The sequence below is a fragment of the Microtus oregoni genome, unplaced genomic scaffold (assembly GCF_018167655.1).
Source record: "Microtus oregoni isolate MIOR12 unplaced genomic scaffold, Mior012 000032F_ref0000030, whole genome shotgun sequence".
In the NCBI taxonomy this organism is placed as follows: domain Eukaryota; kingdom Metazoa; phylum Chordata; class Mammalia; order Rodentia; family Cricetidae; genus Microtus; species Microtus oregoni.
Window position 1 is genome coordinate 9,014,063 of NW_024543091.1, and position 15,789 is coordinate 9,029,851.

Genomic DNA, 15,789 nt, shown 5'->3' on the forward strand with positions numbered 1-15,789 from the left:
GCCCCTTTGGATGTCAGTGTGGTGATTTCTCAGAAAATTAGAAAACAACCTTCCTCAAGACCCAGTAATACCACTCTTGGGTATATATCCAACGGATGCTCAATTGTGCCACAAGGACATGTGCTCAACTATGTTCATAGCAGCTTTGTTTGTCATAGTCAGAACCTGGAAACAATCTAAATGTCCCTTGACCAAAGAATGGATAAGGAAAATGTGGTACATTTACACAATGGAGAACTACACAGCAGAAAAAAATAACAACATCTTGAATTTTGCAGGAAAGTGGATGGAGCTAGAAAAAATCATTTTGAATGAGGTAACCCAGACACAGAAAGACAATTTTCGCATGTGCTCACTCATAAGTGGTTTTTAAACATAAAGCAAAGAAAATCAGCCCACAAATCACAATCTCAGAATTTAGACATTAATACGGACACCAAGACAACAAGAGAGACTTACATAGATATAATTAATCTACATGGTAAGTAGAAAGTATAAAAAGACAAGGTGTCCTGAGTTAATTGGGAGCATGGGGACCTTGGAGGAGGATTGAAGGGAGAGGGGAGAGGCAGGAAGGGGAGAAAAATGTAGAGCTCGATAAATATCAAGTTAAGACAGCGAGACCACCTTTAGCTCCGCTCGGCTTCCGCAGCTGCTCTCGCCCTGGCGGCTGTGGCCGTGGCTCCGGCTGTGCTCGGCCCCGTTCGCCTTGGTTCGCCAGCGGCCTAGACAGACGTGTTGTGAAAAGGCGGCGCGGGTGCCCGAAGGGTGATTTGGCTCAGGCGGCGGCAACCGCTGCTGGTGGCGGCGGCCGCTGGGGCTACGGCTCTATAGAGCCGGGCCTGTGAGCCTCCGCCCGGGCCTGCGGCCCTGTGAGCCGGTACCGGAGGGCGGTCCCCGGAGCCCTCGGCACCCCGACCTTTCCTACAGATGCACACTAGAATCTCCCACACAGTGGGCGTTCTCGGCCCTGGAACCCACCTCTTCCTCTTCTCCGAGCTCCCCCGACCCCGACAGCCTGAAATCTTCGCGGAGTGGTGGACCCGAGTCTTGGAGTTTAAAAGTTGGGGCCTGAAAGGCAGGAAGGTACGATGACTTCCTCAGTCAGGCAACGATGATGATCTCACTCTCACATTATTTATAGAGCTGCTATAAATAAGATGATCAAATGTCTGGGTGGTCAACGACGCCCGAGAGCTGGTCGTGAACTGCCGCACTGAATTCATTCACCTTATCTTCGGAATCCAATGAGATTTGCAACAAGTCGGAAAAGAAAACAATTTCCCCAGAGCATGTCATACAAGGACTAGGAAGTTTGGGCTTTGTCTCTTACGTCAGTAAGTAAAAGAAGTCTTACAAGAACGCAGGACAGTAGCGCTAAAAAGAAGAAAGGCCAGTTCTCCTTTGGAAAACCTTGGCTTTCCCGAGGAAGAGCTATTGAGACAGCTACAGGAATTGTTTGCAAAGGCTTTACAGCAACAAGTAGAATTGGCCCAACAAGGAATGGCTTCAAATGCAGCAAGCCGCCCAACAAGCCCAGCTTGCTGCAGCCTCAGCCAGCGCATCCCATCAGGCAGGATCTTCTCAAGATGAAGAAGATGGTGGTGATATCTGAAATTCACCATCTCGGCTTCTGTGTCCTCTATTAAAAAAAAAAAAACAGTGGAAGAAATGCTTATCTGTAATTGTGTATGCATCCTGGTGGACTTACCGTTGGTGTTCTAGAGACGTCTGCTGTCAGGTTTCAACTGCTGTGCTATACATGTAAAACTGTCTCTTTCAACATGGAAAATTTAAGGTTCAATATAACATCAGCTTTGAATCTGTAATGGTGTTTCTGGAATCTATGAGTAGTGTGAACACTTTATTTGTTCTATAAACAGTATTACAGAAAATGTCAGGTTTATAAAAATACAGTGAAATTTACACAGATGTCTTAATTTGTATTTGCATTTTCTCTGCCCTTTTAACTGAACTAAAATTGAGAGTTATATATTGAGATGGGACATAAAATTGTTTCACTACAGTAAAGATCTGTCCTGGGTTGTGGTATGATTTAGAGAAATTTCCTTGAGCTGGAATGTATATTCTGTGGTGTGTGGGTAGAATATTTTGTAGATTTCTGTTAAAGTCCATTTGATGCACATCAGTTATTTCTGTTTTTTGTCAGGAAGTCTTGTCTACAGATTACTGAATCCCCTATGATTGCTGAAGTGTAGTTACTCTGCATCTTTACTGTTTTTGTGAAAATTTTCCATCAGAGTTTGGGGGTCACCACAACATGGGGAACTATAATAAAGGGTCACAGCATTGGGAAGATTGAGAACTACTCCTCTATGATCTTGTTGGAGTTCTTGTCCATGCCATTGACCTGGGATTCTTCTCTTTCACCTGTGCCCACAAATAACAGTATATTCATGGTGTCCCACATTTCCTGAATATCTCTTTATGTATTTTCTATTTCATATTCATTGTGTGATCTCTTCCCTCTACTTTATCTTTGAGGCCTGATAAAGTTTCTTCTACTTGACCCATTCTGTTTGTGAGACTTTCCCCTCAGTTTTCCAATTGGATCACTAAGATTTCCAATTCTGCCTTCATTTCAGCTTGAACGCTCTTCAATATTCCTATCTCTCGCCGGGCGGTGGTGGCACACGCCTTTAATCCCAGCACTCGGGAGGCAGAGGCAGGCGGATCTCTGTGAGTTTGAGACCAGCCTGGTTTACAGAGCTAGTTCCAGGACAGGCTCCAAAACCACAGAGAAACCCTGTCTCAAAAAAAAAAAAATATTCCTATCTCTCTTGTTTTCAATCTCATTTTTTAAATCCCGGGTTGTCTTCATTATTTCCATCATTCTTATGATTGCGTTTTCTTGGGCATCGCCCAAGCATTTATTCTCTTTAAATTTATTGAGTTGTTTCTTCTCTAAACACCACCAATTCTGTGGTGAAATCTGTAATTTCCATATTAAGAATGTCTGTGATCAGGGGTTGATTCTCATTTTATAGGACTGGTGGGTTTGCATGGGGAAAATACTGCCTTGATCTTTCATATTGTTTATATGTTTTTTCATGAGACTGGGTGTATAGACTTCTTTTGTTGGTCCTGTGTCTGATATGGACATAGCAGGCTGCTACAAAGCACAGAATGTGTGGGAATGGCTCAGACTGGACATTAGATAGGCTGTAGGAGGGATGGATCAGGGGATAGTAGGTGTTTCGGTGTAAGGGTCTCTACAACCACCACAGCCAGCAGAGTTAGAACCCACAGGAGAGAAGAAGGGAGTCTGGCCCTGAGTAGTTTATTTTGGACATACTTAAGCACAGCACAATTTGGTGAAAAAAATTCTAAAGATAAAACTTAATCCCCTAGGCACAGTAAAGCATAAAACAAGACTACACCAAGACTCTTTGTAAAGAACAAATGACATCTTCCCTAAACATGGGTTCTATAGATTGACAAGCCCATGATAAGGTCTGGTGGAGGATCTGTTGTGATCTTCAATACATAGTTCAAAGGCCACCAGGCTGTTAATCACATATGTTCCCAGCCTCCTGGGTGGGAAACAGGCAATGCATCCCTCTCTTTGAAGGGAAAACCCTGTGTGTTTGTCATTCCTGGTTCCCTAGTGCTTATCTGTGAGCACAAGGGCCTCTGTGCCTCCCACAGCTGGGGAGGGGCTGACGTGTGTGCAGATGTGCTTGCTGGCCTGAGCTGGAGGTTAATGGCAGTGGAAGTGGAGCTCACCAGAATACACCAGGGCAGTGGTGTGGAGCCCAGGCTAGACCTGAGGAAGGGGAGGGTATGCCGAGAGTAGGAACAGAAGGATTCACCAGGCTAGACCTCAATAGAAGATGTTCAGGACAGGACTGGGCCTGGATATTTGATATTGCATGGAAAGGGTGAAGTCAGAGGTTCCAGTGGGGGCAAGTGAGAATATTCTTCTGCATTTTTTAAGAGAGGGCATCACTATTCTGTAGCTCTGGCTGTCCTGGAACTCATCATATAGACCAGGCTGGCCTCAAACTCACAGAGGTCCATGTAGTTCTGTCTCCTAAGGGCTGGGATTAAAGACCTGCATCAGAACACCTGACTAAAGGCAGAGCTTTTTCAAGGAAGTTTTCTATTATTGTTATTTAGCTGGAATGTATATTTTCCCTTTCTTTTACTTTTGCCATTAAAGTAATTGAAACTTTTCTGTGTTAAGGTGTTTTGCCTACAGGTATGTGAGTGACCACAGAGGCCAGAGGGTCATCAGGTTCTCTGTAGGTAGAGTTGCAGATGATAGTGAGATGTCCTGTAGCTGGGCCCTAACCTGGGTCCTCTGTAAGAATAACTGTACCTGTCACCTCTCAGCCACCTCTTCATGTTCTCCCTCACTAATTTAAATTTTTAATTTTGTTTTCTCTGTTATCTTTTCCTTCTTTAAAAAAATCCTTTCACTAGTTACCCAATTCCTGCTCCCTTGACATGAAGTCTTTCTTTTCCTAACTTTTTTTTTCTTTCTTTTTTATTTTTGGACCTTAAATTTTTCGTCTTTATTTTTTCCCATTTTTTAAATCTATTTCTTTTATAGATTAATTTTACTTTTAAACATTTTGAGTAATTCTACAGTGTTGTTAGTCACTTCTTTCCTTTTCTTAGTATTCTTTTTATTTAGTTTTTCCTCGTTTTTACAAGCTTTGCTTTTATTTGTAGTGATTATTATTTGCCTTCTTCTTCCTCAGTGATGTCTGCAATCTCAGCTCAACAGGTTGAAGACATGAGATACACATACCATTGGTTGATATTTATTATATCACAAAACCCAGCATGAACAATTGGTCTTTATGAGTTAACAACATCAGCAACAGGTGTCAGTGGACTCTAACAATGCAGCTTTACTTAGGATTGAAAAGCTTCCCTGTCTCTTCCATCGTTTTCACATCAGGAAGAGGTTTTCTCTGGCTGCCAGGCTGCAGGAACTTCTTCACATTGGGCAGGCTGCTGATTCTGCTCTTCAGGGACTGTAATCCAGAAAACACAACCTTAACTACACAGTCCAAAAAAAATGAGCCCCCTGAACACGACCAACTGCATTTTTGCAACAGGTCCTGTGTAGACATGAGAAGAATGACAAATCCATGAGCTAGAAAGCATAGCTCAGCATAATTTCCTTAAAACCTCCTTTGACAGCCAATTGTCTTCTCCTCAGGCCCCTGTGCAGAGTGTGGTGCAGAGCACAGAGCACTGTGTCTCTCGGGTGTGAAAGCAGAGATACCAAAGAAAGTGAAGACGTGAAAAACTGAGTTGGAAATGAGGACAGCAAATATCCAAGTATAACCAGGAAGAACTCACAGTCAGTTTTCACACTGGAGATAAGGATGGGGTCGGGGGGTGTAGATGGGGGAGACAGCATAGTGGGGACCATGGAGAGGGAAGCACAGTGCTGAAGAGTCAGAGCTGAGGAAGGGGTCAGCATGACAGAGACCAGCTCAGACACTGAGGGTGCAAGGAAGAGACCACATGAGATGGAAGATGAAGGCCAGAAGCAGCCTGCAAGGAACAGAGGTTCAAGGAGAGAGCTGTCAGGTCCTGTGTCGTTATCAATGCAAAAAAATACGTTCTTGGGGTACCAGCCTCAAATCTCCATTCACAAAAAGTTTATTTTCATGCCTGAAATTAGCGTGTGGAGGCTGAAGTGTAGGCCTTCAGGAGCCCACAGGCCACCATTATATTCTCAGAGGCGTGTATGTGCGGCTGCCTCTCTGAGGTGATCTCACCTTCAGCAGGGGAAAAGAGTCCAGAAGGCTGGAGTCAAGCTCTTCAACATAGAGGAGAACTTCCAGCAGGTGAATGTCCACCCTGGTCAGCCTGTTGCCAACAAGGTAGTCTTGTCCGGGGCTCTTCAAGACCTGCCAAATTAAAGCACAGAAATTATAAGCATATAGTGTTGAGCTGGGGCCACTACCCTTTCCCAAGTCTCCCAATGGAGTCTCTGACTCTTCCTGGCAGGTTACAACTGCAGACACGGGCCTATGATGCAAGAGGCAGCATGAGAATCAGGCACACGACCTCCTCGCTAAAGCTCAGGTGACCTTTCTCTGTCATTGCACTTCCCATGACCTTCACACCGGCACTCTATGTACATTTCCCACATGGGATAAGGGCTTAGCCCCTTGCACATCATGGCTCCTCCTCTAAGTTTGAAATGATGGAGCACTGGGATTTCAGGACAATCCTCTCCCTGTCCTGACTGTTCAGTCCCGTGGGCAGAGGCCTCATCTGCAGGGAACATCAGTCACCAGAGAACACCCTGTGTCTGTCCTCTCCTGTGTCTGCTCTCCTTAGTTCTCTGGAATCTGAAATACACCTGGCTGAGCTACAATACAACCTCCCTGTACAGCATCGGCTCTGACTCCAAATCTTCACTGCATCATGACTGACAGGGGCTGAATTGTACAGGGGGAACTGAGTCGAAGTCTCAGTAACTTTGTAGGGATGAACGAGCATGCCAACACCATATGGTGCTAATCTTCCTCTCTGATTTTGGTTATCTATTATGTTAACATTTATTTCAACATTTCTAATTGTGAGAAAGGTTTAATAATAGCACTGTCTCAGTTACAGTTTATGACATTTACTTAAATATCCCAGCAATATGAAAATCTCAAATAACCTAAAGGACAAGTACTGGCTACAGCATGAGCTACAAGTAGAGAAGAATTAAAATGCTTTGTGGTTACCTTATTACAGTGTAAACGTCTAGAGAGAAAAAAAAATAGTGACCACATTCAGAAACAAAGAAAGCCAAGCATGGTGGCACACTTTTAATTCAAGCACTCAAGATGCTGAGGCAGGTAGATCTCTGGGAGCTTGAGGCCAGTCCACAGAAGAGTTACAGGAGAGCCAGGACTATATAATACAGAAATTCTGTTTTAAAGAAAAAGAAGAAGAAGGAAAGAAGAAAACTTAAAATTACAAAAGGAAGCATCAAATGTTCTCAGTACAGAGTTCACAGTGTTCCTGGACTTCATGATTCACACAGAGATGATTCAAACTGTGATAGCTGGACTTGTGTCCTGTGAGACAGGGCCTTGACTCCAGTGGGCTGTGTGGGGACCTGATGGCTCCTAAATCCCTCACTGCTTCCACAGAGCAGAGGCAGCTGTGAGGGAACGTTCAGTGAATTATAATGGGGTCAAAGTCGGGTCTCTGAGGAATGTGTAGGATCCCTTATCCTCTAGGATCACAGCTTTGTTCTTAGCTTTTACTTGACAGAAGATCAAGTCAGTCTGACGTGTTCATGATCTTCCTCCAAAGAGAAGCCCTGACTAAGAGAGACATCACATGTACACGGACACTCCTTCATGTGTGGATGTGCATGGCTCTCCTCCCAAGCCTGCCATCTATGACCCTAACTCCTGCAGGCCAGTATTCCTTTACATCTCTTCATCAGCCTCCTCCTCTGCCTACATCACTGTCCTAGGTCAGGTTCTTCTCCTCCGTCTTTGAAGCTCTCTCCTCTTCTTCTGACAGACAGTGGCTCTCTTGCCTCCCTGTGTGATGTGACAGAATATTTTCCCATCTGTGGTTTTCGGCAGTGTGTCTGCAGGATCTAGGTCCATCTCTGGTGTGGCTCAGCCTTCCACAGATCAGGTCTGGTTATGGCCTTGAACCCTGTTGAATGTGGACCACTAGATTGGCGTGACCATGCGGTGCTCCTTCACAGGCTGTTTGTATACAGCGTCCTGTGGGCAGGGAGCTGCAAGGGAGGCTCATGAGGTCAGTGCGGCAGCACCCTGTTCCTCCAACCTCTGCCTTTCTCTTGTCCTGGGAACTCAGTGTCCCCAGCCTTAGTTTTTCAAACAGCCTACTTACTTTTTCATAGGCAGGCAAGTACCGGTTTTTGGTCTTGTCTTTTATCAAGGAGATCTTGGCTTCTCTTTGGTCTGGGGGAAGTTTGACCAATTGCATGATCATTTCAGCCAGATCTGCAATACCCTCGGTATACATGTCGATCCTGAAAGACAAAATTTTGCACATGGTGTTCAGGTATTCACTATTTGATATTTTAATCTAAAACTCTGAGGAATTTACACTGAAACTAGTTGCAATACTCGCCTTTAATAAGTCATTATCTTTTCTATTTAATAGATATATTAATATTCCCTCTGGCACAGTTCTGATACACGTCTAGAATTTTTCAAACCCACACATGGCCCAACCCAAGGACAAAGAGCATCACTGGCCCATCTAGAAATGCAGTCGTGATATACTTGGTGGCATCCCAGAAGAACATCATCAAACTCTACAGAGGACTCTCACTCTCTCCTCTATCTATCTATCTATCTATCTATCTATCTATCTATCTATCTTTGACATGATTTGTTCTCAACAATTATGCAGAGATTCTCGGAGCTAACAAGCTATCTCCCACATAAGCTCAAAACAGAACCCTGTCTGAGCCCCAGCTGCGTCTCTGGGCATCTCTCATTCTGCTCAGGGGCATCTAGGTCAGTGTTAGATGTTCTCCACCCGATTCTCATAACAGCTCAATCTCCAGCTGCATTCTGGCCATGGTCACATTTGTCAAGACGTGACTATTTCTGCACTCATTTCAACCACAGCACACACAGACACATGCATCCCTTGTTCTAAACTGTATTTCACAAGGTGCTTTGGGGAGAGTTTCCCTGTCACACTTCCACACACTTCTGGTCGTGGCTGTGCAAAGGTAGTATTCTGTGTTCCAATGCATCTGTCACATTCTAAGACTGCTGACACCCTCCGATGTTAGCAGAGTCTAATTCTCACTCCCTCTGACCCCAATCCTGCCACTGTGGCAGCTGATGCAGAAGGACTGATTGCTTCGTTCTTATCCATGGGGAGATCAGAAACATTTCATATGACCAGAGCTAGGAACATGTGCCCTGGAGTTGGCTCACTGAACATCATACAATGTTCACGCTTTACTTTTGTTTTTCTTCCCTCACCCCTTCATGTATGTTCATAGCTAAAATCATATGCTTTGCTCCTCTTTCATCCTTTATTGAATATCATATTCAATAAAATGCTAGGAGTATTTCTATACAAGCACTGTTACAACCAAGTATCTATTTCCCATGGACCAATGTTTCCCACAATATAAATCATGGCTGGCACCACGTTTAGCTCTTTGATTAACTGCAATACTCCTACACAGAGGTTCATAAGTGAAGGATTTTGTCTAGCAGAGTGGGTCCAGCATGGGTGGTACAGTCTATAGAACTGCTTTAGTCCTGAATTAAATCCTTCAGGTAAACCAAGTCCTTGGGAACCTAAGCCTCATTGAGTTGAGCAGTCCATAGAATGGGCTGGGAGTTCAGATGTTTGCTCTGCACTGTTTCTACTCCTGGGGTGTGGGAGGCAGCTCCTTCACCTTCTTCCCTAGGACTCCTCCTCCAGCCTCAAGTCCTGGTTCCTTTGCCCTAAGCTGTTGGCTGAGGTCCAGCACTGAAGCCTTGAGACCTGGATTCATGGCTCCCCCATGCTCAGACCCTTGGCCACTGTGTTTGCAACTCTGGCCCTGTGCTGTGCTGACAACATCACCCTCGGCTTTAGCCACACTCACCTGCATCCACCCCATTTGCTCTTCCCTCTCTTCCATGGACTCTTCCATACTTGGCCCAAGTGGTATAACCAGCCTGCTCCTAGACATAAACCCTGCCACCCTCTTCTTCATTGACAGAAGGACCCAAATTTCCTTTGTTTCCCCTTGGAGTATTAACAGGAAATATACCGTACAGGGCTCTCTCCTTCGCGTCCTTCCCATAGAGGTTGTATTTGGTGGTGATGTAGTTGAGAATGGCTCTGGTTTGTACCAGCTTCATCCCGTCAATCTCCACCATGGGCACTTGCTAAAACATCAAACTCCCATCTGCAAAAGAGGAATGAAAAAGGTCTCTAAGGAGTCTAAGTCTTACTTTTCAGGAGCACAAAACATGTCTTGAAGTGTTGGATCACACAAAGGAAAGATAAATGATTGTCTCGCAGTCTTTCACACTGAACCCCATTTACTTTTAGTTTCTGTTTCCTCTCTGTCTCCCCCATCTTCTTTTGGCTTTTGATCTTCTCACATCCTTCTTTTTTTCCTATCCAGATATACAATATATTTCTAGTGCATGTTTTTATGTCAGTTCATGTCTTTGGATGCATTTGGAAGATGAGGAGGGACAGCAGAAGGCCACCATGAAAGCAGAACTAGTATTCTTGACAATCTTATTATCTTCATCACATTAAGGTGATGCGTGACATTTTTTTGTGTAGTGAGCCCCCACGAGTTCCTCCAGCCTGTTCTTGTATGGTGATAGTGACTCGTCAGTAGGCTATCATGAAAACACTCATGACAATCATCCCAGCTGTTTTTCTACCCGTGATTTAATGAATGGCCATGTATCTGTGTGGTTATTGGACCTTGTGGGTGAAACCATGCCTGAATAAGTCAGTGAGAGAGAGCTTGATTGAAATTGCTCACTCTGATGTGGTTTAGAGAAAGAAAACATTTATTTCCAAGTCCCCAGACTTGTTGAAATCTGCTTCCCACTTTTATCACTGTCTCCATTTTCAGACCCTTCAAGGAGCTCCACCACCTCCATCACATCCCTCTGCCATTCCTGACTGTTCCCACCCATCACCTGCTAACATCACCCTCTGGTAAACCTTCTAGTAGGCATCACAGACACTTGGTGTTACCTTTGATTAACTTTTCCATGTCTGCTGGGGTTTCTATAAACTTCTCTTCAAACTGAAAGCAGAAAATGTAAACACATTCTCATTAGCTCCTTCTGTATCACTGTAGACCTTTGAAACTGAGAGCTTCCTGTGTGGTGGCACTTCTGTCGAAGTTGGGACTTGCAGAAGTAATGAAGGATCTGATCGTGACCACATGAAAATTCAGATTAAACCCATCAAGCAAAGGTGTCCATCATTACACGCTGCTCATTACCGTAGTGTTCCTCCACCCTGACCCACCATGTTCATGCTTCAGTCCTAAGAAGAGAGTGATCTCACTAGAGGGCCAGCACTGGGAGATTGACTGTGGAGGTTTTGGGCTCTCAGGAAAGCCAACTCTAGTGAATATAGAATAGAAGTTTCTATGTCTTCATCGTGGCCTTTACACGGTCCCCATGATTACCTGGGATACTTTTTTTTTTAAGATTTAGTATTGGTAATTTTAAGTGTGTGTGTGTGGTCTTGCACATGGGAATACATCCATCTCAGAGGTTAGAGTTCATAGAGGACAGAGGTTAGAGATTCCATTAGAGATGGAGTGACGGGCAGTTATTAGCTCTCATGTATGGGAGCTGGGAGAATTAGAAGGTTGTCTGCATGTGCAGTAAGGACTTTAGAAGCCAAACCACTACTCTAGCCCCACAGCAAGTTGCTTACATTGTGGGGCTGTGGTAATGCTTTTAAAATATTCTTTCTGCCTAGGAAAATTATAAATTCGTGTGAGGATACACATATTCATTGACAGTCTACTCTGGACTTTTTTATGGGTTCCTGGAATATGAACCCATATGGCTTAACCTTAAGGCACCAGCCATCTCTCCAGCCATCTAGAGTAATTTAAATGACTTTGTTCCTTTCACACTTTAAAGGAAAATTTAAGTCATGAAAAAGGCTGAAAATCAGCTTCTAGCCTGCGTGGTGAGACAGTGTGCTGATGATCCCATAACCACAGAGATTGGACTGACAGACAATGAAATGACGTCAACAACGTGCACAGCACTCAGAGAGGTGCAGGGAGTGGTGACAGTCATCACAGAGGGTGGCTGAACTGTGATGGGCTTGGTGAGTGTGAGGGGGATGATGACAATGGCAGCCTGTGGGCACACTGAGCTGGAAGGTCTGAGCCAGGGTCTCTAGTGGCCTCTGCCCACTGCCTTCTCAGTCACTATGGACACGGAAGAAGAAGACTTGTACAGATGCCCCACCCCCTCCTCATGAGTTGAATCAACAGTCCTGTGGCTTAGAACATCCCCTGTGATGTAGGAGTGTCTTCTATCTATCTGTTGCTTTCATTGGTTAATTAATAAAGAAAACTGCTTGGCCTGATAGGTCAGAACATAGGTAGGCAGGGAAGACAGAACAGAATTGTGGCAGGAAGAAAGCAGAGACAAGCAGACATCATGGAGCCAGCCTCCAGGTCAGACATGCTGAATCTTCCCCGGTAAGCCACCACCTCATGGTGCTACACAGATTATTAGAAATGGGTTAATCAATATGTGAGAATTAGCCAATAAGAGGCTAGAACTAACAGGCCAGGCAGTGTTTAAATGAATACAGTTTCTGTATAATTATTTTGGGTAAAGCCAGCTGGAAGCCGGGTGGCGGGAAGCAGCCCACCACTCCTGTTTCTACACCCCTGAGCAACAGAGCTGGCGTACACAAACTGGCACCCAACTATTTATGTAGTTAATGAATCCTCCTGGGTGGCACTAGCGTGTCTCAGTTCTTATGCACTCCTTCATTCAAAAAGGATCAGCTGAAGCCCTGTTCGGTTAGGATTGGAGGTGGATTTCACAGCTGAGGGAAACACGTTGCCATGACTCTGAAGGAAGACACCAAAGCCGCCTTCACAGGACACCACATCATCCTTTAACCTTCCCATTCTGCTCCTGTCTGAGGAGGACAAGATCTCAGGCAGCTTCCAGGACTTCCTCTCAGGAAGTACCAATAGCTGAGCTCCCCTGGAAGGAGCTGGGAAGTGTTTTTCCCAGTGATACCTCTAGAGGGCAGCACTAACATCTACCAGAATTTTCTGCTCTAAAGCTGGAAAGCAAAACATTTAATGTCAGAATGTTGCTTCCACACTCACTTGGGCCTCTCTCACACTTTCCTGAAAGCTCACAGATGTGAGGCCACCTGAAGATGGCACCTATACTTTACATCCTACCTATGCCCTCTAGACCAGCCCTGCACCTGGCATCTAAAAGGCTCTACAAACCGATAACTAATAATTGCTGTACTGTGTCAGCTAATGTCCACCAGGTTCATCTCTGTGCCCATCTTCTCTGTGACTGACATTAAGGTCGACACACCCGAGGTGTCGCACGTCCCTATCACAAACACTTTATCATGAATTTCCAAATGTAAGTACTCTTTTTTTAAAAAAAAAATGTGTCACACCTAAATCAAAATATCATACCATGACCGCAATAAGCAATTAGTATTGCCTAATAATCAATATTCAAGTTTCTGTGTCTATATGTCTATTTTTGGAACTTGATCCAACTCAAATAAGAAAGTAACCAAATAAGTATTTGAAATTTTTTTTCTATTGAAAATATCTTTTAATATGAGTGTGTTCTTTGGTACAGAGCAAAGTAAATTTTTTATTTGTTCAAATCAGTCAATTTTTTTCTTAATACACGATGGCTATCATTTTTTGTGGGGTTGGTGTTCACATTTTTTACTGAGGGAGCAACAGGAAAGGGGGTCTCCTCCATCAGGTTCTTCAACCATCCGAGGCTTAGCCCTGCCCTGAGGTCCTGGTGGTGGCTGAGTACATTGGGCATGTTCCCATTATCTCCCACAGTCACGGGATTTTTGTAGCATGTGGCCTGGTGGATCAAGGTGGCATACCTAGTGTAGGGGTTGACTGGGGTATAATTATAGTCCCGACCATCTTGGTCCTGGCAGAGTCGTAGGCACCAAAACAACTACCATAAGCTAAAACTGTATCCAAACTTCCTTGTGTCGAGCGTCTCAGCTTAGAGAAGTATTTTAAACTTGTTATGGGTCCTGTTTCAGAACAAGGCACAACCTACCTCCACCCCTGCTGCAGCCAGGAGCCACCTGATGCACTCCATCCTGCCCCTGGCATTCCAGTAGTGAAGCACGGGCTTCCCAGCCATGGCTGCAGCTGTGGTTTCACTGTGAATGGAAAGCAAAGAGATCAATCCTGGGAGACTGCACTCTGGGATATGGTCAGTAATACAGCACTAGGGAAGGGCCATCTGCCTTCTTTTGCAGGGGCCCAGGAAGGTCTACTGACTAATCTCTCACCCGTCAATGAGCGCCAACCAGCAATTGCACCAAACAGGTCTCAGCTGGTCATGTGCCTTCACTTTGAGGACATAGACAGAGCATCCCAGACCTATAGTGGTGAAGGACTGGGAGCCTGTTGAGTTTCGGAAAGCAGACCATCATGGAAGGGATGAGAAAAAGATCCTCCCCAGTCTTTTGGCTCCTGGGTTGCTAAGTTCAGAAGCTTTTGATGGCTTCATGTCACCCTGGCTGTGCCAAACCCTTGTTCTCCCCACAGGAGAAGGGCCCATCTCTTGGTTGCAGGTCTGTTTCCCACTGCTAGACTGGATCCTGTTCTAGGGTCCAGAAGGTGGTAGTTGATGTATCAACTTCATATCACAGGGAGTCACTGCCTTTGGTGCACAGCACATAACGGGCAGTTGCTCATGTGAACTGCATGTAATCACCACAGAGTTTGCAGGTGAGGAGCTGCCCCTGTTTCCATGTCCAGACAGTCACAGGAACTCTCCTTTGCCCTGGAACGTTTAATACTGGGACTTTACAGGGACTCTGAAATGCTGAAGCTTTCAGATCCCTGCCCATACTGCAGAACCTCTAACCTCCCGGTTTTAAGGCTGCACACTGTCTCAGAGTCCTCTGGTCTTCTCCAGATTAGTGATGAATGCTTTGAACCTTAACATAGGGTTGGCCGCATAACGGCTGAGCGTCAGAGTTTGGGTTTAGCCTCATTCCTCTACAGACTCATTTCTTCCTGCCATGTCTTCCTACAGAATTTTAAACTGTTTTCTGGTCTCGCATACATTTCCTCATACACACAGCTGTGATCACAGAAGAAATACATAAACAACCTTCTCTCTGGTGTACGAAGCAAGGTTCAGTCTACATTCCTCGGACATTTCATGGTTCAATAGTTCAAGATTCACACTTTTTTTTTCATTTGCTTTCTTGGGATTACCATCTAAAAACAGGTTGTGTTGAATGTAATTAAATATTAAGATAGTAATAAAGTAACAAATCCTAAGTATGAAACCTGCTACTCTGCTATTTAAACAGAATCATCAAAGCGATCAGAATCCACAGGACACAAACAAATGGGGTAGAAATCCAAACTGGGGAAGGGCTTTGGGAGGGAGGCCTGGGAGAGTCTGGGTGAATTCAAATTCTCAAGTGAGACTGGAACACAGTTCAAGAGAAGAACGTTATTGATCTCAGGTTTGCCTGAGAGCACAAGCCTGGTCTACTCCTCACTGTCCTAAATCCCACATGTTTAGATTTTCTTGTAAATACCTTAAACTCTACCCTTCAGCTCGGTGACTCTGGAGGAGGAGGAAGGAACAGAAAAAGGGAAGAATAAAGACCAGGACAGAGGAAAGAGGAAGTAATGAGGAAGAAGGAATGGAGGAGGGGGGAGGACAGAAAGAGAGAAGCAAGGGAGGAAAAATAGCTTGCTACTCAATATTCAGTACAAATAATTCATATGAACTAGAATCAAACGCAGGTAAAGTCAATGGTACTGAATAGTGTCTATGCTAAAAGTTCATATATAAGTGGAAATTGCATAATAAAACCAGCTCCTTTGTACAATTAATGCTTGCTAAATAAAACATTGAAAAGCTATTTTCACTGATGCATACATGGAACTAGTTACACAGGTTATAAGAGAGAGAACTGACCTAGTGAGAGTCCAGACTTCCGCTCTGCTCAGCTCCTCAACTCCTGCCCCACGTGAGTGTGGAAGCTACTTTAATAAGGTAACCTTTCTTACCAATGGGGTGG

The 15,789-nt window shown here is 44.6% G+C and overlaps 1 protein-coding gene and 2 pseudogenes across 2 annotated transcripts in view; 1 reads left to right on the forward strand and 2 right to left on the reverse strand.

The window, feature by feature from the left end:
• Positions 1 to 1,253, reverse strand: part of LOC121466001 (glutathione S-transferase A2-like) — a 30,609-nt gene extending 29,356 nt beyond the window's left edge. Inside the window, exon 1 of one of the 2 annotated variants that reach the window (XM_041679420.1) lies at positions 982 to 1,253. The gene's annotated coding sequence lies outside the window, so the exon portion shown is untranslated. Of the gene's footprint in view, positions 1 to 627; positions 877 to 981 lie in introns of those variants that run through there. The other variant, XM_041679422.1, reaches the window with a different exon arrangement.
• Positions 1,174 to 2,203, forward strand: LOC121466006 (annotated as a pseudogene).
• Positions 2,204 to 4,821: 2,618 nt separating this feature from the next.
• On the reverse strand, positions 4,822 to 15,726 carry LOC121466109 (annotated as a pseudogene).
• Positions 15,727 to 15,789: the final 63 nt, after the last annotated feature.